Below are 20413 nucleotides of genomic sequence, written 5' to 3'. Positions count from 1 at the left end.
CAGTACACTTGACCACTTTACGAAGAACAATATTGAGGCGAGTATACTGAGGTTGCATTATGAATTTTAAATTGCCTTAAACTATAACAATTTAAAAACTTGTTGTAATGTCCTTTTATTATTACTTTTGATTATTTATGGTCATGTATTAATTATTTTTAGTATGCCCTTCCACTATGGTATCTGGGTGCCTCAGAAATTTAACAAGAAAACTGTTTTTTGTTTTTTTTTTAAATGGCCACATCATCTCTGCTTCCCATTTCAGTGCAGCACTGTCAGGATCAATTATCAAGAGGTTATTTAGGAAATGTCATGTAAGGAGGTGCATTTTAACCTGTGTAGTAAAGGTGAGGAGACTTGGATTCAGTCATGTGTCTCATGATATCTAATCTATATGTGTGTGCCTTCCTCCTGAAATGTCCTGCACTTGATTTCCAGGAAGCTAAACCTGGATTCTATCACCTGGAACATCCCTGTTGAGCACAGATGACATATTGAGGAGCAAATCTTGAAATAGTCACTGAGATAACTGGGTCCTAACCCATTTAGGGCTTTAATGATAAGGGAAAAGACCTTGCAATAGATACTGTCGTGTATTGGAACCCAACATAGAATCTGGAACACTGGTGTACAGTGCTCTCCTTGATGTGTTTAATGCAGGAGATAGTCTTCTTCAGGTTACACCAACTGTAGTTTTCAGAGTTTTTCAAGGTCATTCACTGGTAGAGATCATTACAATAGCTTTGTCTGCTGATGACCAGCACGCGAATAACTCAGGCAAAGTACAAATCTGATTTGAAAGTATTTGGTGTTTGGACCAGTTGAAGATAGAAAATAGTATTTCCGGCTGCCATTGTAGTGATGAATCAAATAGGACTCAGACATTCTGCTTCACTTCCACTATATGAGCACTGATATCCTTAACAGAGAGTGTGATTAGAGTCCCAGCCAATCTCCCAAAGTGCCTTCTTCTACCAGTCAATATAACATCTTTTCTCTGTAATTATCCATTTTTATCAAGCATTCAGATAGCTTGGGACAGTGTTCCTTCCATGTTTGTAGATATAGTGAGGAAGAGAAGACTGTTTCCACAAATTACAAAATGCTGTGTATGTTTCTAAGATTGTAGGAAAAAGTTCTGATAATTTATTAGAGAAATAATATATAATTATAGACTGTGTCATAATACATATATAGAAAGGGTTAGAAGTTTGAGGTTACAAACTTTGGAATTTGCTGATTTGTTTGGGGTAATCTGAATGACTTCTAACATGTCTATGTCCTTGTAAGTAACACAACCCCTCCAAAACTGATGCACTAAGCCCTTTATGCTACATTCCATAGTCATTTTCTCTCTCTCTCTCCCCCTTCCTCCCTCAAAACTTGGTACACCCATATCTTGAATATTGCATACAGTTCTGGAAAGATATATTACAATTGGAGAAGGAGCAGAGAAGGCCTGAGGAAATGATTGGGGTATGGAACACCTTCCATACAAAGAGAGAATAAAAAGACTGGGACTATTCAGCTTAGAAAACAAACAAATAAGGGGAGATATGATGGAAGTCTATCAAATCTTGAATGATATGGAGAAAGTGAATAGGGAAGTGTTATTTATCCCTTCACATAACACAAGAACTAGGGGTCACCCAATGAAATTAATAGGCAGCAGGTTTAAAACAAACAAAAGGAAGTACCTCTTCGCACAATGCACAGTTGACCTGTGGAACTCATTGCTATGGGATGTTGTGAAGACCAAAAGTATAACTGGGGAAAAAAGTATTAAGTTCATGGAGGGTAGGTCCATCAATAGCTATTAGGCAAGATGGTCAGGGATGCAATCCCATGCTCCAGGTGTCCCTAAACCTCCAACTGCCACAAACGGGCTGGATGATAGTGGATGGATCACTTGAAAATGCTCTATTCTGTTCATTCCCTCTGAAGTGTCTGGCACTGGCCACTGTCAGAGACAGGACATGGGGCTAGATGGATCATTGGTCTGACTCAGTAAGGCTATCCATATGTTATTATGTACATTAATACACACACACTTTTAAATACATATTATTAAGACATTAACCTCCTTCTCATGTAATGACGTTTTTCATCTTTTGCTTAACAGCAGCAGTTGGAATCCGTGTGGTTACTTAAGAGTTGTTTTCTTTTTAGTTTTTGGGGGCAAACAAACAGCCAAATGCATCAGTGTGGCTGTAGGACAAGTAAGCACTGAAACAGTTATGACATTTGGCCAAACTGATTACATCTTCATTTCTACATGAAAGAAAATAGTACAGCACAGATTAGTGGCATAGCAAAATCATTAAACAATCATTTTTATCAGCTATTTTACAACAAATAATTACAATTTTAAGAGATGGCTTTGTTCCTGTAATTGATTTAATGGGCAAAATTCATCCTTGGTATAACTTAACTGAAGTAAGTAGTATTACACCAGCGGTGAGTTTGGCCTGGGTGTGTTAAGGTATGGCTGAATGGATACATAATAAAATATAACCTCTATTTGATATTGTACAAGAGCAGGAAAATTCATCTTACAGTAAGTGGTTTTTTTTAGTAAAGAATATTAAATCATGTACATTTATTCTGTTTTAAAACAGAAGCAATAAAATCATTTGATAGTGAATGTAAACTAAATTATTTTTAAAGTAAAACTAAAAATTTAAGTATAATACTCACTGTGGGGAAATTCTGTACTCAGTTACAATAGTGTAAATCCAAAATAATTCTATTGACTTCAAAATCAACAGAACAATTAGTTGGGATTTATACCAGTGTAACAGAGCTGCATCTAGTTGTTGGCAATTCTTATTTGAACGTTGTCAGTTTGTGCACACTTTAGAAGAAAATATGTTCTCTACCACATAGAGTTTACCTTCTAACAGGCAGTACAGTTCAGACACACACACACAGTATTGGATGAGAAACCGATCTCCAGCTGGTGCAGAACATATTTTTTGTGTTTTTCCTTATCTTACTTTGGTGGCTCACCATTGAAGAGCTTGACAGAATAATTTTTTTAAGAAGAAATTTGACAGAGATAGTGGAAAACCTACAGACTTTTCAGGCCCAGGTTACCATCTTGCAGGCACAGAATGTGGTCAAGCTGCACCACCTTCAGCTCTGACCCCCACTCCCTGCCAGCCCCTTCTTCTTCTAACAGACCAGGACAATGGTGATTGTGACAAATTTTGTGGGGTCATAAATCAGTGTTGGCTCCTATTTCTGCTATACCCACAGCTGTACCCCATCGACCAAGCTGTGACCAATTGCACCCAGGCCTTTTGAGGTATCATTTGAAAACTAATAACTTGCTGGTCGATGATAATATCATGGTAAAATGTGTGTAGAAACATTAAATGTAAAGTTATGAACATAAGCAGAAATTATGACTGAAATGTGTTTACCACAGAAGTCTGGAGAGGGGGTAAACCTTTTACTCAAAGACAAAAGACAAGCTGATGCATCTAGCCAGGTGTTCTCAAAGCTGATTGGCAGTTAGCAGTCAAGTGGCCATTCTTTGGCAGCAAAGCGGGGCAGGAACAGATTGATTTGGATTTTAACAAACAACAACAAATGAACCTCTTTCACCACGAGACTCCATGTCTCCATCCTCACAGCTGGAAGGAACTTTATCTCGGGTAACTCTCAGGAAAATGCATCTCAAAGGGTGACTGGACTAAAACAGTGAGGGGCAAAAACACCCCAGGTATTCTCTTTCTTTCTTTTTTACTCTCGTTCTTTCAACTAAGCAGACAAAGGAAGCAGCCCTTTGTACTTTGAGAGCAGATTCTCTCTTGAGAATTTGGTCAGCAATGTTGTTGGGAATCTGGGTTAAGAGATTTTACCTTGAACTAAGTCTAGTTTAATTTTTAGCACTAGAAAGCATTTTATCTTTATTTCTCTTATAACCATTTCTGACTTTAATGCCTTATACTTGTACTCACTGAAAATCTCTGTAGTTAAATAAACTTACTTTATCCTTTAATCAAAACTAATCCAGTGTTCTGTTTAAACTGAATTGTTTGGCAACTCCAATTAAAGTAACAAACACTTGTACATTGATCCCTTACAGAGGCAACAGATCTCTGATATCCAAACTGTCCAGGGGAGGGCTGGATAGTTCAGAACACACGTTTTGGGGAAAATTCAGGATTGGGAGTGTGTTGGGGTCATGCTGCAAGGAGTAACCAAGGCTGCTGGAAGACAGAGTGTAGCTAATGTACAGCTGGCAGGTGACAGCTACTCAGAGTCTGACCTGCATGCTGTTTGGCTGTTCATGAGGGGCCCAGGTTGGGAGCTAGAGCAGTAAAGCATTGTGAGGCACGCAAGGTTGCAGGGCAGGTGGTGGCACAACCCCTCATTGGTCTGGATTGCATCCCAGAATGAGATGCAAGCCCAAGTGGGATTGATTATTAACCTGCTTACTCTGGCGGTCTTGGTCTTGGGTATCTTTGCTTCTGGAACAACTTGAGGTGGAATCCCCATCTGGATTGTATGCCTTGATCAACCTGTGCATTAAGATCAACTGCCTGACCAAATGGCCCCAAGAAAAATGGTGGCCTTCTCGGATCCTGCCAGCTCTGACCCAGTTCTCCCTCCGTCGCCCAAACCCATGCAAGCCGATAAGGTCCAACTCCACCTCTGTAATGTGGGAAAAAAATGATGCTGGGCATTGGGCCTATGCATATACTGCATGGAGCCAGAACACTTTGCATAAAGCTGCCCTGCCAAGGTCCAATCTGTGCCCTGGTCAGGAAATACCATACCCGAGCCCTGATTGGGGGCTGGGGAGGAGGGATCGGGTTGAGTGGTGCTCTTCCTTTCTCCTCAGCAACCCACACCAACTCTTGTCTGCGAGTACCTTGGTGATGGCCAATCAGCATCCTAAATATCTCCAACTCCCTCTCTAGCTCTGGCATCTTGTGATGCCTGACATCAGCATAGAGCTGCTGGTGGACTCAGGTGCCTCAAGTAGTTTCATGGACCTGGAGTTTGCCTGATTACACTATCTCCACCAAGTGCGAGGACTCGCTGAGTTAGTAGAGTCCATATATGGGTCACTCCTTTCATCAGGACTGGCCATCCACCAGGAAGCTCTCCTACATGCAACTATCCTTTGAGACCATGAGAAGTTCTCCAGTTTGGACTAATTTGTGCACCACATTCATCAGTTGCCCTTGGCATCCCCTGACACGTCACCCAAGATCTCTGCAGACAATCCTATTTCCCAAAAGCTGACCTGAGACCAGAAACCATTTGCAGTGTATAGTAGAACTGCAGAGTGATGAACTGACTGGCAACCACACACCCCATTTGGAACTGGAAGTACACAATCAGGCAGTATCAGAGACCAAAAATAAAATAAAATAAAAAGCAAATACAGTACAGTACTGTGTTAAATGTAAACTATTAAAAAACAAAGATTTTAAAAATAGATTTGACAAGGTAAGGAAACTTTCTGTGCTTGTTTCACTTAAATTAAGATGTTTAAAATCAGCTTTTTTTCTTCTGCATAGTAAAGTTTCAAAGCTGTATTAAGCTAGTGTTTAGCTATAAGCTTTTGAAAGAACAGACATAATATTTATTCAGAATTATGAATAACCTCCATTCCTGGGGTGTTCATAACTTTGAGGTTCTACAGTATTTGATCTTCTAAAGAATTTAGAGACATGAATGAAGCATCCAAAAGTAAACCCAGCAACCCCTGGGACATTCCAGTGGTTCCAGGGATTCCTGTTAAATATCAACACCATGTTAATGTGTTCAACAAAAAGAAAGCCAACACCCTACCAACCTATTGCAGCTATGACTGTCCCATCAACATCCAGCCAGGAGCAGAGGTTCCCTTTGGGCTCACTTACTCAGTCTCTTAACCTGAATGACAGGCACTCCAATGCTATCTCAGGGAAAACCTACAGAAGGGGTTAATTTGCCCCTCCACATCCCAGCTGTTTGAAAGACACCACTCTGCCAAAGTCTTCACAAAGTTGGACATCCACCAAGTTTATAACCTGGTGAGGATCTGGGAAGGAGACAAATGAGAGACCATCTTCCATACCAGGTATAGCCATTTAGAATATATGGTCATACCGATTGTAAGCATGAATGGGGCAGTTGTCCATGATGTGTCACATAGGGTTTGTACCTCACTACAGTTGCAATTTGATGATTCCTTTATTTTCCATTTGTGGAGGCGATAACCACACTTTTCGTGCATTGTCCAAATGTGGTTGAGTGCAGTCCACTGTTTATGTGGAAGGTAGAATCCTGGGATTTTTTTTGTTGGATCTTCAATCAGGTCTTTGTTTAGGATTTCACAGGAAGCCCATGATTCAAGCCAGCAAGTGCTGGTGTCCTTTCTGTTGGCCTGCAGCACTGACACATGGATTCAGAAAGGCTTCCTTGATTTGAGATGGGGGAGTGGCAGTGAATTGAGTCTTGGTGTATTGGCAGGTCTGGAGCAGCCAGAATCTTGCACTCCTGGAATATCTTGTCTGACGTTGGCTGGTGCGATAGAAGACATAGTATTGGGATTGATTTGAGAGAGTCACTAGTAATACTGAGCATGGTACTGATTTCAGTATCAACGAGACTGGTGTGGGAGCTGTTGCACCAAAGTGGTATGCAATATGCCTCTGTTGGCAAGACCAAGGCTTGTACTGATGTTTGAAGCATGCATGTATCACATCCCCAGGATATTCCAGCAAGCTTCTGGATGATGTTAACTCTTGTCTTTATCTTCTTTTTTGTGTTGTCAAGGTGTTGGCAATAGTTCAGCATCTGACCGAGGGTAACTCCAAAGTACTGGGGACTGTGGTCATGCAAAAGAAGCAGACCACAAAAGTTTACTTTCAGCTGCACTTTGGCCTCACAGTTTTTCAAGTGGAAGGCAGAGATGAGTGTTTTCAAAGCACTAGGTTTCAGTTCATGGACTCTTCTGTGGCCTCCAGAGAGAATGCTTAGGGTTAGCACAATGTCAATTGCTAGCACAGTGTCATCTGCATAGATGAATTTACAGGATGATATGACCGTAATATTGCTGGTATAGTGCAGCCACTAAAACGTATCCCTCTGAGAGGCCATGTTCAATCTTCATAATTTGCACATAGGTGTATGGTGAATTTTCTGTTACTCAGCATCTTGAATCTGATGGTTGACTGGCATGGGAAAGCTAATGCTAACTTCAACTGAAGACCTTTAGACCATCCGTATCATATGCAGAAGAAAGATCAATGAATGCCGCTGCTGTTTTTAATTCTTGCTGGTAGCCAGTTCCTATGTATTTGGCTCAGGCCAACACCTGGTCACAGCAGTTGTGACCAGTTCTAAATCTGGCCTGCTCTTTAGGAACTGGTTGCTCCAGGATTGGCTGTAACCTTAGAAATAGGAGCCGTTCCAATAATTTATAGCAAGTGCTAAGGAGGGAGATGGGCCTGGTAACTTTTTGGGTCAGTGGGTTTTTTACCAGGCTTTGAAATGGCTATGATCTTGGCTACCTTCCACTCTTTTGGTATTATGCCTGAAGAGTTGATGTTGCTGAAGAAGTCTGGCAGCCACCTTCTTGCCTTCAGACCAAAGTTCTTCAGGAATTTGGGATATATTCAATCCATTCCTGCTGCTTTCCTGGACTTAGTGTTGGAGAGAACCTTGTATACTTCATAAGAACATAAGAATGGCCCCTCTGGGTCAGACCAAAGGTCCATCTAGCCCAGTATCCTGTCTTCCGACAGTGGCCAGTGCCAGATGCCCCAGAGGGAATGAACAGAACAGGTAATCATCAAGTGATCTATCCCCTGTCACTCACTTCCAGCTTCTGGCAGACAGAGGCTAGGGACACCATTATTGCCCATCCTGGCTAATAGCCATTGATGGACCTGTCCTCCATGAATTTATCAAGTTATTTTCTGAACCCTGTTATGATCCTGGTGTTTACAACATCCTCTGGCAAGGAGTTCCACAGGTTGACTGTGCGTTGTGTGAAGAAATACTTCCTTTTATTTGTTTTAAACCTGCTGCCTATTAATTTTATTTGGTGACCCCTAGTTCTTGTGTTATGAGAAGTAGTAAAAATATTTCCTTATCTACTCTCTCTACACGTGGGGTTAGCAATCTATGGCATGCATGCAAAAGGTGGCACATGAGATGATTTTGAGTGGACTCACACTGCCTGGTTCCTGGCCACTGGGGTCCCAGGGGCTCAGCTGCCAGCCTGGGGTCCTACCGCTGGCCTCCTGCCACCTGGGGTCCCATCCACCGACCCTGCTCAGCCCACTGCCAGCCTCGGGTTCTGGCCAATAGTCCTGGGGGCTCTGCTGCCATCCTGGGGTCCCAGCCTCAGCCTGGGGCTCTACAGCTGCCCCCAGCTGTGGCCCACTGGCCCCAGCCTGGGGCAGTAAGGGATGTAGACAAGAGTAAGAGGGGGCGCAGCTTAGCACCCCCACCTTAAAAATTGTTCCAGCGCCACTGTACTGGGATATTTTTAAGTCCTGATTTGCTGCTTACATCACTATCACGTCACGTGGAACAGTGCATTACGTTTGACGTTGTGCGTGACATCTGTCAGGATTTTTTTTCCCACTGTAAGTTGAGGGGCACATTTGACAAAATGTCAGCTCCTAAGAAAGCAAAGTTAGATGTCCGTTCATTTCAGCCTTCTTGAACAGACACATTTGGATTTATTCAAAAGAACGACCGTGCTGTTTGTGCTTTCTGTTGTGAAAGTCAAGTATCAGAGGGGTAGCCGTGTTAGTCTGGATCTGTAAAAGCAGCAAAGAGTCCTGTGGCACCTTATAGACTAACAGATGTATTGGAGCATGAGCTTTCGTGGGTGAATACCTACTTCGTCGGATGCAAGTGGGTATTCACCCATGAAAGCTCATGCTCTGATGAAAGCTCATGCTCCAATACGTCTGTTAGTCTATAAGGTGCCACAGGACTCTTTGCTGTTGTGAAAGTGTTGTTTGTCGCACATCAGTGTTCGATGTTTTTAAACAAAGCACGAGAAAACCTTTCTTGACAAAGCAGACAAGACTGAATCGATCAAGAAGGAAATAGCAGAATATGAGAAGCAAAGCAGTGTTTTTAAATGCTTAAGTGTAAGTAAAAATCAAGCCACAGAAGTAAGTTACAGGATTGAAAAAAATGGAAAGCCGTTTACGATGTGGCATATATAAACAAAGTTTTTCTCAGTGGCTCAGAGGTTTTGTTCAATGATTTGCCAAATAAATATGCGTATCTAGAATAAAAGAACTGCCTGTCTCTGCCAGAACAGTTGAGAGACGTGTAAGCAAAATGGCAGAAAACATTAATGAAAAGCAGGACGACTGCACTAAAAGACACAGCAGTGCTTAGCATTGCAGTTGAGGAGAGAGTGGATATAAATGACATTCCACGTTTGGTAGTTGTTGCAAGATATTGTGCTTCTGATGAAATCCAAGAGGAACTTCATTGCCTAAAACCCTTGCATGGCACAACAAAGGGGGAAGATATAGCAGAAACTTTTGTAAACCATTTTGAAGAACAATGAGTTGACATCAGAAAAATATTTTGTGTGACAACAGATGGTGCACCTGCTATGGTCAAAAAACAGAAGGGATTTGTAAAGTTAGTTGAAGATCAAACTGGCTGCCTGACAGTCAAATTTCACTGTATCATCCATCAAGAAAACCTGTGCGCTAAAATTTCTAATTCAGAGCTTAATAATGTGATGAATACATTGGTGCAAATTGTGAATGTCCTTATTGCTCGATCTGCTTTGACTCGCAGGCAGTTTCAAGCACTGCTAGAAGAGATGGACAGTGCTTATGATGACATTCCACTTCACAGCAACATTTGGTGGCTAAGTCGTGGCAAGGTTTTGGTGCGCTTTGTAAACTGTTTTGATGCAATCAAGGCCTTTTTATCGGAAAAAGGACAAAACTACCCTGAACTGGATGATGACAAATGGCTGTGTAAGCTCATGTTTATAGCTGACATCACTGCTCACCTAAACGAACTCAGCCTCCATCTCCAGGGTGGAGGGCAAATGGTTCTGGATGTTTATGAAACCTGGAAGGCATTTGTTATAAAACTAGCAGTTTTTCCTCTGGATATTGGAACTTCGACTTTCCACTACTTCCAACACAAAAAAGAGCTATTGACACATTGCACTGTCAGTGTCGATGAGATTGGAATGTACATGCAAGAACTGGAATCAGAATTTTCTGACAGATTTAAAGATTTCCTGCGATTTGGCCCAATGCTTTCTTTTCTAATTAAACCTGAAAAGTTCAACAAAAGCAACTTGGATTTGACTATATTTCAGTGGATGAGTGTTGAAGATTTCAAAATGCAGCTCATTCAGTTAAAAAGCTCAGAACTGAGAGTGTCAACATTTGGAGATCTGCGGAGTGCACTTAAAGGTACTAAGAGAGAACATGGGGCCTCTATTCTGACCTGCTGGACGTCTCTGCCAGTGAAATTTCTCTGTTTGAAGAAAATTGCGTTTGCAGTGCTTTCAGCATTTGGATCCACATACCTGTGTGAACAGGTATTTTCACACATGAAATCTGTCCTCTGTCCCTCTCAGAGATGGTTAACAACTGATCACACAGAAGCCCGTGTGCAGCTTAAAGTATCCAAATATGTGCCAGACATTGGAAAACTCAGCAAGGAAAAGGAAGGGCAAGGATTACACTAAACTGATAAGATCTGCATTTGAATTTAATTTTAAATGAAGCTTCTTAAACATTTAAAAAACCTTATATACTTTACATACAACAATAGTTTAATTATATGTTATAGAGAGAGACCTTCTAAAAACGTTAAAATGTATTACTGGCATGCAAAACCTTAAATTAGAGTGAATAACTTGGCACACCACTTCTGAGAGGTTGCCAACCCCTGCTGTACCAATCATGATTCATCTACTGTGCAGGGGGCAGAACAGGATGAAGACAACTGGCACTGATTTGGTGTGTGGTAAAGTCAGTTGTGGACTTGCTGCCTGATGTTTTTATCCATTGGCACATGGGAATTGGTAATTAACTGTGCAGAGATGGCACCTGCACTTACTGATGTGGTTTGTAGGCTGCTGGAGCTGCACTGCCTAAAAGACTGAGGAACTTCCAGGCTTTGCGTCTTGAAGTCAAGCACCATCATGGCTTTGCACAAACTTTTTCTTCTAGCTGAGTTCAAAAACTCAGGAAATGCCATTGCGGTTTTGGGGCTTTTGTTGGCTTGATATTGTCAGAAGAGTACCTCACTCTTTTGTCGAGTAAGGAGTGAATGCTTTTCTAAATCCCCTTGCACTGTTTGATTTCACAGCTGATACTAGTAGGCCTACAAAGTGGTGGTAATTGAGCTGTATATGGTGAAATCTGGTTTATTGAACCCTCACTATTATCACCACATAGAAGGACCAATCAACAGATTGTAGATTTCAGCATGGTTTTAGGAAGGATTGAATGCGTGGAGCTTGTAGGCCTATACAAATCACAATAGGTAGTGTTGACCATTGGTAAAGACATTGCGAACTGACCTTTTGGATAGCATGGGTGGCTGCTGATGTCACATGACACAAAACAAGGGTCAGAAGTATAGCATTACCTCCATTGGGCCGACTTGAATGTGCCACAGTCTTTGGTATCGTAGAGGAGGTGCCAGTCTTCAGTGAAAGCTCAGGATGTCAGCTGTTCTCCAACACAGTTGTTCTTGTTATAGCCCCATAGGCTGTTGTGGCTATTGAAATCGCTGACATGGATGGTAGGATGGCTTGGCATTGGTAACGCTAGACATGGCCATTCCATTGACAGTGGCTTGTACACATTTATAACTGTCAGATAGGTGATCTTGATGGCAACTGAGCAGGGGTTTGTGATAGGCATGACCTGGATGGAAACTTTAAGGTCATGTTTTATGTACATCATGAGTCCATATTTGGGGTGATGCCTTGCAGACATAAGGACATAGCTGTTTATCTTTGATTGGTTACCTTCACTCTCCAGGTGTGTTGTCAGGGATGGCCCACAACATTTTGGCACCTGAGGCAGGGAGCTCAAATGACGCCCCCATGTCTTCTCACTTGTAGTGTGGGGCCCAAAACTGGACACAGTACTCCAAATGAGGCCTCACCAGTGCTGAGTAGAGGGGAATGATCACATCCCTCGATCTGCTGGAAATGCCCCTACTTATACAATCCAAAATGCCATTAGCCTTCTTGGCAACAAGGGCACACTGTTGACTCATATTCAGCTTTTCATCCACCATAACCCCTAGGTCCTTTTCTGCAGAACTGCTGCCCAGCCATTCGGTCCCTAGTCTGTAGCAGTGCATGCAGTAAATTGGAGAGAGTCCAGCGGAGGGCAACAAAAATGATTAGGGGGCTGGAGCACATGACTTATGAGGAGAGGCTGAGGGAACTGGGATTGTTTAGTCTGCAGAAGAGAAGAATGAGGGGGGATTTGATAGCTGCTTTCAACTACCTGAAAGGGGGTTCCAAAGAGGATGGATCTAGACTGTTCTCAGTGGTAGAAGATGACAGAACAAGGAGTAATGGTCTCAAGTTGCAGAGGGGGAGGTTTAGGCTGGATATTAGGAAAAACTTTTTCACTAGTAGGGTGGTGAAGAACTGGAATGGGTTACCTAGGGAGGTAGTGGAATCTCCTTCCTTAGAGGTTTTTAAGGTCAGGCTTGACAAAGCCCTGGCTGGGATGATTTAGTTGGGTTTGGTCCTGCTTTGAGCAGGGGGTTGGACTAGATGACCTCCTGAGGTCCCTTCCAACCCTGAGATTCTATGATTCTATGATTCTTGGAATATAGGGCACTTGTGATCACAATCAAACTTGTAACTAGTATACAATCAAATACATGATCTGTGATTTTGGTTACGCCCCTCTACTGATAATCTCAAGTATTTTGAAATTATTATAAGACCTATATTTTTCAAATAATGTAATGTAATACATCTTATATTTTTAATATTATCTAGAAGTATAGCAAATGGTAATTTTTGGCAAGATATAGCAATCTTACTTTTCATATAATTTATTGTAAAGGTTTAAAATAAAAATGACTTGGAATTTCAATCAATTTGATTAAATTTAAAATGTATTTTTACTTTACAAGAAATCTGCAGGCAAAGATTATTTATAAATAAGCAATACTTTATACACAGGGAGGGCTCTAGGTATTTTGCCACCCCAAGCACGGCAGGCAAGCTGCCTTCGGCGGCTTGCCTGCGGGAGGTCCCCGGTCCCGCGAATTTGGCGGCATGCCTGCGGAAGGTCCGCTAAAGCCACGGGACCAGCAGACCCTCTGCAGGCATGCTGCCGAAGGCAGCCTGCCTGCCGCCCTTGCGGTGACCGGCAGAGCGCCCCCTGCGGCTTGTCGCCCCAAGCACGCGCTTGGGGTGCTGGTGCCTGGAGCCGCCCCTGTTTATACATTGCAATTACAAATGGATTTAAAATAGTGGATAAATTTTGTTCTATTGTTACGAAGAATTACTATTACATACTATCAAGTAGTAAATTGGTGTGTAAGAAAGTACACAGATCATACATGGGGCTGGTCTACACTAAGGGGAAAAATCGATATAAGATACGCAACTTCAGCTACGTGAATAACATAGCTGAAGTCGAAGTATCTTATATCGATAACTTACCCGTCCTCACGGCGCGGGATCGATCTCCGGGGCTCTCCATATCGACGACGCCACCGCCGTTCGCGGTGGTGGAGTTCCGGAATCAATATAAGCGCGTTCGGGGATCGATATATCGCGTCTAGATGAGACGCGATATATCGATCCCTGAAAAATCGATCGCTACCCGCCGATACGGCGGGTAGTGTAGACGTAGCCTTAGTCTAGCTGTGTCTGAGACTGCTACAGATGTGTCGTTCTTATCCTCTATGTAAATGTTCATTGCCCTTCTCCAGACATTGGTTGATTAGACTGACATTTCTGTCTTTGAGGAGTCTTCTTATCTTTCCAACTATGTTAAGATAGTAGCTGTGAAAGTAGGGGATATAATTATTTATTCAAAAAGCTTGCTTCAAATGTAGAGTTACTAGCCACTAGTGCTCTTCGGAGGTGATGGTAGTAGTCAGAAGCTTATCATATTATGTCCATTAAGAGATGATGGAGTAAAGGAAAGCCCAGGCTAAAACATTTGGAACTTCTCTGTTTCTTGTACAGATTAGGATTATGTAGAGTCAAACTAAAGTGGAGATTTGAGGTAAATCTATATCTTAACTTCAATTTGGGTCAGTACTTGGCTAAAAACAGAGCTACGTAAAAAAAGAAGAAAATGTGTTTTAAAAAATAAACTAAATTCAGAGTTGCTACTGAAATGTCATCTTTGATATATCTTGTGTAGTTATTGTGACATATTAGTAAAGAATATCTAATTTTTTTCAGAGTAGCAGCCGTTTTAATCTAAAATGGGCCAACTTGATTATCACTACAAAAGTTTTTTTTCTCCTGCTGATGATACCTCATCTTAATTAATTAGCCTCTTACAGTTGGTATGGCTACTTCCACCTTTTCATGTTCTCTGTATGTATATGTATTTCTTACTATATGTTCCATTCTATGCATCTGATGAAGTGGCCTGTAGCCCATGAAAGCTTATACTCAAATACATTTGTTAGTCTCTAAGGTGTCACAAGTACTCCTGTTTAATTTTTTTGAACATCAGCAATACCTACTATAGGCACTAGATGGTGTTTCAGCCTTTACTGTGAATTAAGGTACATTTGTGTATTTCAAAAGATACTGGCAACTTTTAGGATGCAAGTTTTTTAGTAACTTCAGAAAATGAAAATTATTAGAGGTGTTAGAGAGCAGAATTTTGCGTTTTTCTCCATTTAAGATGGACACTATACTAGTTTTTAAAATAATTCACACCTAGAATCTTCCATGTTGGTATAGGCACACATTATTTTCTTGTATATATTTTTTTCCAGGTTGCTGTTAAACAATGGATAGAGGAGTTAAAATGCAAATGCAGTTTGCAAATTGTCTTTAGATTATGATTTTGTCAGCGCACGAATCAGTCCTTCTCAGTTTTAAAACAAAATATAACCTTAGCATATTGTGTGTGCTACTGGAATGCTACTAGAGACTGAGGAATAAGATGTAAAAATCAACTCTGACCTCTAATAAATCAGAGCCTGGATATATTTGTGTACATTAATTAATTTGCCTACATATGTGACAGTGGCATTTTGTTAGTTCTTTAATGTTACTTTAAAAGAAAACCGTAACTGCTTATTTCAACAATCTGAACATCTAAATGTAAGAAGTAGTTTTCCTCATGAATAAATTATGCAGTGTATTTGAAAATAAGTGTTCGTTATAGCTGGTATTTCTGATATTAGCAAACAGGTAAAATGATGAAAAATATATGAAAAGCAAAGGGCTATATATTTTTGGTATCCTATATTTAAAAGTTGACTCTAGCATACAACACTTTAATATAGCTTTTTGTTTTTAATTTCCTTTATTTTCATGTTTGGTAGGGTTGTTTTTTTAACATGTATAGTATAATTTCATTCAGATCTGATTCATTTTGCTGTGAAAGTCTATAAGAAACATAATGAAATATCTTTGGAGCCAATCTGATTTTGCTGGGAGTCAGTTGGATATGCTATGATTACTTCTCTGGAGTGTGATCAGAAACAAAGGAGCTGATCCAATCTCAGTGGCAGTCTATGAGAAACAGATTCCAAACTTTAGAGTGGAAATGAAAAGACAAACCAGAATACCACAGATTCCTATCACTTTAAGATTGGGTAGTGCCTTTAAACAAAGGGACAGATGTTGATCCAACTTTTTTCATAAAAATATCTGTTTCCTCAGCTGTCTAGTGGCACTGGCAACTGTGCTGCCATGTGCTGAGCTAGGTTTTCAGCTACACAGCCCAGCAGAGGCTAGTATTACTGCAGAAGTAGCTCATTAAATCACACACATGGCTATAAGGGAAGGAAATTGGTATATTTCTCTCTGACAGCCCACTGTGGCTAACCCAGCAGCAAGTTCATGACTCCTGGAGAGAGAAACCTCCAACCATCTTCTGTTGGAAGGACTGATCACTGTACCACATTGCTTTGTGGCAAGGGTGAAAATGCTAGGCATCCTGAAGTGCCCCTCTTCAAGGGAAAAATGTAGCTGGGGACTAAGGATTTATATACTGAGTGGTTCAGCTTGTGCTGTTTGGTTTCAGTGAGTCATTTTAAATCTCTAACAATACCAGGAAAATACTGTAAGAAGACTTTTAAAGATCTGATACTGCAGTGGGTTACTCGTTCAAAATTGCCACCGATTTCTGTGCCTGAGTAATGACTGCAGGATTGGGTCTTTAATTACAGTGTCTTGTATGTGAAAAGTTTAGCGCTTTATTCAGTGGAAACTCTGTCTGTGGAGAAGGCAGCTAGAGACATTAAATCTATTGCTGGGTGGAAAATGGTTTCCCATCCCAGGAAAATTTTTCATGGAAAAAAAACAGAACAAGAAAGATACTATAATAACCAAATAGTTAGTGTACTCAGCTGGGTTGTGTAAGACCTAGCTTCAAGTCTCTCCTCTTCCTTATTCTGTAACTATTTAGCTATTCTAGGGCAGCGACTCTCAATCTTTCCACACAATTGTACTCTTTTCAGGCATCTCATTTGTCTAAAACAATGGTTCCCAAACTTTAACAACCTGTGAACCCCTTTCACTAAAATGTCAAGTCTTGCGAACTCCCTCCTTGTAACAGGTCGGACTCACCCCTGTGGCGCCTCCTGCTGGTGACTCCGGGAATTAGCTCTGTTCCAGCGTTCGGAGCGCCCTCTGCAGGCCGGTGATCCACCTGTCTTCAGGCCCCCGTGTCCCTCCCTGGACCCGGTGCCCTCTTACATGGGGTGCTGCCCCCTAGCAGTAACCCCTTTCTCTTAGGGTCTCCCCTCCTCAGGGAACCCTCACCCTCTATCCCCACCTTGCCTCAGTATTGGCTACTGTCAGTCATTGTCTAGCCCCACACTCTAGGGCAGACTGCAGTATCAGCCTACTCATCACAGGCAAAGTTGGGTTTGGACCTGCTGCCTTGGCCTACCCCTAGGTTGCCCCCTGCAACCCCCAGTACCTTTGGCCCTTTGCTAGGCCGCAGCCTGGGGCTTTCCAGGCTGGAGCTTCCCTAGCTCCTCAGCCTGTTCCCAGCCCTGTTTCACCCAGGTACTTTACCTCTGCTCATAAGCAGCCAGGCCCATCCCTCTCTGAAGCCAGAGAGAGACTGTCTGGGCTCTGGCTTCCCTGCCTTTTATAAGGCCCTGGGCTCAGTTTGGGGCGTGGCCCCCAGCTGCAGCCATTTCCCCAATCAGCCCAGCCAAAAAGCCCCTTCCCAGGGCTGTTTTTAACCCCTTCAGGGCCGGAGCAGGGTCCACCCTGCTACACTCCTAAAAATGAATATTTCCAGAGATTTTCTCCTTTACCTGAGTATAAATGAAAAAAGCAGTGATCGTCGAAATATAAAAAAAAATTATGACACGCTTAGTATACACTATTTATTATTACAGTATTTTTATTACATTATTAAAATAGCAACATTCTTCCCAGATCTCACTTTCATAACTTGTATCAAGGCGCCTATGTTTCATCAAGGAGTATCAGATGTGAAACAGCATGAAGGTATTTAGGAAGCCAACTCAAAGAATTCCTCCTATACAAGCATTCAGGTCTTGAGCAGTCCAGGCAAATAACACACGTTACAACAAAGCTTAAACTTGTTCTTCATAATAATTTTATAAACAGTACTAGCTGCCTATCTAATTTTAAAAACAGCAAAAAATATCCACCTCCCTTTCCATTTCTTATAAGGAGTCTTGAAGTTTAAATCTCCTCAGTCTAATAGATATGCTTGCTTTGATCTGCTTAGCTCTTGGAAGTCCAGGGGCTCTGGGCTGCTGGCCTTGTGCTGCCTGGGGTCCCTAAGGACAGCTCTGGCTGCCATTAGGGAATTTTTTCCCAAGAACCCCCTATAACATTTTGTGAACCCCCAGGGGTTCACAAACCCCAGTTTGGGAACCACTGGTCTAAAACCTACTTGCTTACAAAATCAGACATACAAATAAAAGTGTCACAGCATGCTATTACTGAAAGATTGCTTACTTTCTCATTTTACCATATAATTATAAAACCAATTGGAATATAAATATTGCACTTACAATTCAGTGTACAGTATATAGAATAGTATAAACAACTAATTGTATGAAATTTTAGTTTGTACTGACTTTGTTAGTGCTTTTTACTGTAGCCTGTTGTAAAACTAGGCAAATATCTAGATAAGTTGATGTACCTCCTCAAAGACCTCTGAGTACCCCCAGGGGTACAGATACCCCTGGCTGAGAATCACTGTTCTAGGAGGTCTCTTGCTATCTCGCTTATTTTGACTAGAAATTCTATCTTGGACTTGAGCAACCTTCTGGACAAAAGTTTCATCAAAATTTTCCCACAAAAAATTTTTGGTTTTTGATTAATTGGTTTTTTTTCTGATTTTCTTTTTTAAATCATTGAAAAATTCCTGACCAACTCTAATTACACGTTTCAGTGGTCACCCATTACAAAACCTAATCCTGTTTCAGAAGGCAAAATGGTCTCCCTGCTTTGGTTCTAAAATTTCATCTTGGAGCTTTGGTTTATCCTCTGACTTATCTGTGGGATGCATTGCAGACCTGTCTTCGGGATATTTATATATAGAAGATGGCAAGTCTGACACGTCAAGAGGTTCATTGATGTTCATTGTGGGGAGATCATGCTACCTCATACAGATACCTGAGGGGGTCCGTTTCTTTTTGACACTTTGATAAGCTTTATATAGTTTGTCAATAAAATCTCACTGAATTGAACTGAAATGAGTTCTGAAAGCTTGAATATTAATGATGGGGATAGTGTCACAGTCAAAATGAAAAGGACACCCCCTCAGAACATCAAAGAAACAAGCATCATTCTGGCAGTTTTCAAACGAGGAAGCCACTTAGTCCAGCTTTAGCAGGACCTCTGTCTTTTAAGTCGCCTTCCAAATGAAGCTTCCATAGAAATATTTTTGGTCAGGATTGATTAGGCATCCTGGCCCAAGTTTTCAACTGGGTAATTCATTGGAGATTAAAAGAACTGTACAGTTTGTAGCTTCTTCATACTGGATATTTTCAGGTGGTTCGAGCTGTTGTGTTAAGAGACAGGTACTCCATTTTCAGTGTGATGTCTTTCTCTATTCTGGAACTCTCTTCTTGACTAAGACATTGAATGTTATACCTCCATAGCCTGATCATCTAGTTAGTTACATTTACTAAAAAACTGGTCTGGAGCATTATGCAATTTCTGGTTGAATGTTTTATTGTGCAAAATAAAAAATGAATGGCTGATCAAGCTGTGGTTAGTGGGGATGATTAGCCATACCTACGGCTGAGTGTGGTTCTCCTAAAAATATGTACATAAGATGTATAAAAATGTGAACACACAGACCACAAAATAGTAGAAAGAAGTATACAAAAGGAGACAAGCTGAGATATGTGGAAAGAGGAAGAAATTAAAAGACTAGATTAGTGAATGAGTACTATATACATTAACTGTTTTAAAACAAACTGAAACAGATGTATTGTTTTATTACTCTTTGGACATGTTCTGGCATATAGACTTATATATTTGCTTTGTATTACATAATCAAGTTCCAAATTACCTAGTGCTGGAAATGACCTGAACTAGTGTAATCAATTACAATCTCAAGACCCTGTAGGCAAGCACATTTTATTATAATATAAATAACTAAGTACAAAATATGTAATAGTTACATAATTGGGAAGTTTCAATAAATGTTTGAATAATCAGTTATTAACACAAAACAAGAGTTAAATAATTTCTCCATTTCATTATTAAAATCATTCTCATAAATATTGAATTTTTACCTTTGTGTTTATTAAATCAATGTAATTTAATTTACAGCAGTTTAATTTAATTTACAACAGTTTAAAAAAATCAAGTCACATGCCCCCATTTAGCCCTACAATTAAATATAGAGGTCTAGATACTAAGCTGGTGAAATCGGCATATCAAAGTTGAAGTCAGTAGAATTATGTTATCTGCACCAGCCGAAGATCTGATCCAAAATTCCTAATCCTGATTTTTCATTAATTTAATCCATTTTCTTATATTTTTACCCCCTCTTATTGCTTCTGTCATGGTACCCTTCTCTCTTAATAATAATCTTTTCCCCTCTATCTGATCATTAGAAGCTCAGATTTACATTGAGTCTACTGTAGAATAAAAATCTATGGTCTTGAATTTCATGTTGGGACCTTTTAAAAATATTAGCTTTAACTGCGTTTTGGCTTTGAATTTGACAAAAGCCATATTTATAACCTGAACCACAATAATTGCCTTATT

At 40.8% G+C, this 20413-nt stretch overlaps 1 protein-coding gene across 18 annotated transcripts in view; it reads left to right on the top strand.

The window, feature by feature from the left end:
* The window catches only part of RIMS2 (regulating synaptic membrane exocytosis 2), a 799605-nt gene that overhangs the window by 206212 nt on the left and 572980 nt on the right, over positions 1–20413 (top strand). The window lies entirely within an intron of this gene.

Source organism: Mauremys mutica, chromosome 2, assembly GCF_020497125.1.
Source record: "Mauremys mutica isolate MM-2020 ecotype Southern chromosome 2, ASM2049712v1, whole genome shotgun sequence".
Taxonomy (NCBI): Eukaryota; Metazoa; Chordata; order Testudines; family Geoemydidae; genus Mauremys; species Mauremys mutica.
This window is presented reverse-complemented; position numbering and strand designations above follow the sequence as displayed.